Raw genomic sequence first — 2,855 nt, 5'->3', positions numbered from 1 at the left:
CTTGGGCTCTGGCCCCAGCATTTTGGTAAATAAAAAGCTCAGTTCCTTTTTACTCTCTCCTCAGGGGAGACATCCAAGGAAGGGCCAGGCACTGGTGCACACTGTGCTCCCTCAGCTCCTCTCTTTTCCAGTCTTAAAATAGACTCCCAGCACTCCCCCCAGCAACTCCCTCCCTCCCTTCCATCGCTGCCTCCCCTCTGGGCCTTTAGCCCTTGGACTCAGCCCAGCTCTTGGCCATGGAGACTTTAAAACACAGGATCTATATTTGTAATGGACTGCTGTGCCCCATGACTAATTCTCAACAATCAATAATTCTATGGCAGCCAGAAGGACCAGAACCAAAGTCTTAACTTAAGGCCCAAACAGGAAACCATCCAGTTATTACGCTTTCATCCCCCTGAGGAGAAAGCCCCAGGCTGGTATTTAGGGCTGCTCAGCAGTTTTCAATTTACAAAATGTTCGCAAACTATTTTCAGTAGTTTTTCCTCCCAGGAATCCCACCCCGCCTATCAGTTGGTACTGCTGGGTCAATTTTGTAATTAAGGAAATCAAAATCTCATTTGTGTTTAACAGCTAACTCAAGGTCACAGAGCCTGTTTAGGGTCAGGATCAGAATTAAAATTTGTCCTGCATCGCCAGCTTCACCCAAAAATCTAAAACCACTTCTTGACCCTTGGAATCCCTAAAAAACTTTGGACCAATTTGGAATGTCAGTCTTTCACCCCATCCTGAACAGCTTCTTACAACTCCTAAGGCCAGAGGCATTTCAGGGAAGATTGTGCTTAAAGACTGAGGGGCAAATCCACTGAGGATCTCTCTAGCATGTTTGTACATTCACTGATTATCTCTATAGAATTCTTGCATATGAGAAAAGCTGCCTGAACTGGGCAGTCATAGTCCCACAGGCTCATGAGTTGACCAGCCAGTCAGGCACCAATTCCAGACCCTCTGTTCCCCTTGACTGAATGCTTTTGTGCAGTGTACAACCTATATAACCATACCAGTGGCCTTGCTAATGAGGCAGCCTAGGAATTTCAAATTCTTCCCATTCTTTCAGAAAAAAAAAAGTTTAGGCACCTTTTTAGTTGACATATAGGGACATACCACCAGTTGATATGGACATTACCAAGCTGCCCTACTCTATAATGTGCTAGGTTCTGGACACCCTAAGTTCACCAAGGTACCACTCAGCCCTCACAGAAGTAGCCTAGCAGGGAAAACAGACACCAAGATGATTTTTTTCTTTTTTTTTTTTTTTCAGCTGTGACTCCAGACAGGATCCAAAGAGGAGTTTCAAAAATCTCTTCTCTGGGTTTTATGGAGATTTACTTTACCCTTCTGTGTTAGCCTCTTAAAGCACTGCATCAACCTTAAAAGGGCACAGGAAAGGGCGAAGATGATTTTTTTCAACAGAAAATAAGCCAAACTCCATAAAATAATTTGAGGAGGTTTGTTCTGAGCCAAATTCGAGGACCATGGCCCAGAGCTATACCCAAGAAGCCTTGAGCAAGTAGGCTCATGGTAGTTGGGTTACAGTTTGGTTATATAAAGTCTGATAATTAAATTCAAGTGTTTATGTCAACAGCAATGAACAGGGCAGCGCCTGTGGCTCCAAGGAGTGGGGCACTGGCCCCATATGCTGGAAGTGGTGGGTTCAAACCCAGCCCCAGCCAAAAACTACAAAATAAATAAATAAATAAATAAACCAGCACTGAACAAACAGCTCAGTAAGGTGCCATAGCCCTGGTATATCAGTGTCTCATAGTTGTGTTCTTGTCAATGTGTGGCAGTGTCTTGCTGAGTAGGTTCATTATTGTTGTGTGGTTTTGTGCGCCATCGTGAGAATGCTGGAGCTTGAATTAGAGCAATGAACACACATTCATAAATTTCTTGTTAAACTTGGCAAGAGTGGAAGTGAAATTGGGTACACATTAGCCCAAGTTTATGGGAATAATTTCTATGAAGAAAATGGCTGTGTATGAATGGATTAAATGTTTTCCTGGGGAAGAAAAAATGTCACTGATGAAGAAAGGTCAGGGCTGCTATAGCTCAGCAGCTAGGGCATCAGCCACATACACTAGAGCTGGCAGGTTCAAATCCAGCCTGGGCCTGCCAAAGAACAATGACAACAACCACCAAAAAATAGCCGGCTGTTGTGGTGGGCACCTGTAGTCCCAGCTACTTGGGAGGCTGAGGCAAGAGAATCACTTAAGCTCAAGAGTTGGAGGTTGCTGTGAGGTGTGACGCTAAGGTACTCTACCCAGGGTGAGGAAGTGAGGCTCTGTCTCAAAAAAAAGAAAAAGAAAGGTCAGGGCAGTCATTGACTAGCAGAACGATGAAAACGTTGCAAAATATCAACAAATTATGTGTCAAAATATTCAGCAGACAGTCAGAAACATAGCAGACCAAGTAAACATCAATAGGAAAACAGGAAAATCATAACTGAAAATACCAGCAACAACTCATCACAACAATGCACCAGCTCACACGGCACTGTCTGTGAGGGAGTTTTTAGCCAGTAAACAAATAACTGTATTGGAACCCCCTCCCTATTCACCTGATCTGGCCCCCAGTGACTTTTTTCTTTACTCCCAGATAAAGAAAATATGGGTAATATGAAAAGAGCTTTGATGGCCAGTCCAGAAAGAGTTCCAAAATTGCTTTGAAGGGTAGACTACTAGGAGCTGGCATCAGTGCATCGCTTCAAAAGGGGATTTTTTTTTTTTTTTTGAAACAGTCTCACTTTGTCGCTCTGGGTAGAGTGCTGTGGTGTCACAGCTCATAGCAACCTCCAGCTCTTGGGCTTAGACAACTCTCTTGCCTCAGCCTCCTGAGTAGCTGGGACTACAGGTGGC

At 44.1% G+C, this 2,855-nt stretch overlaps 1 non-coding gene across 1 annotated transcript; it reads right to left on the bottom strand.

The window, feature by feature from the left end:
* Positions 1-1,259: 1,259 nt before the first annotated feature.
* LOC111726842 lies at positions 1,260-1,382 on the bottom strand. The gene has a single exon (XR_002774530.1). It is a non-coding gene; the product is annotated as a small nucleolar RNA SNORA26 (small nucleolar RNA).
* Positions 1,383-2,855: the final 1,473 nt, after the last annotated feature.

This window comes from Otolemur garnettii, unplaced genomic scaffold (genome assembly GCF_000181295.1).
Source record: "Otolemur garnettii isolate 467f Iridium unplaced genomic scaffold, OtoGar3 scaffold00082, whole genome shotgun sequence".
NCBI lineage: Eukaryota > Metazoa > Chordata > Mammalia > Primates > Galagidae > Otolemur > Otolemur garnettii.
This window is presented reverse-complemented; position numbering and strand designations above follow the sequence as displayed.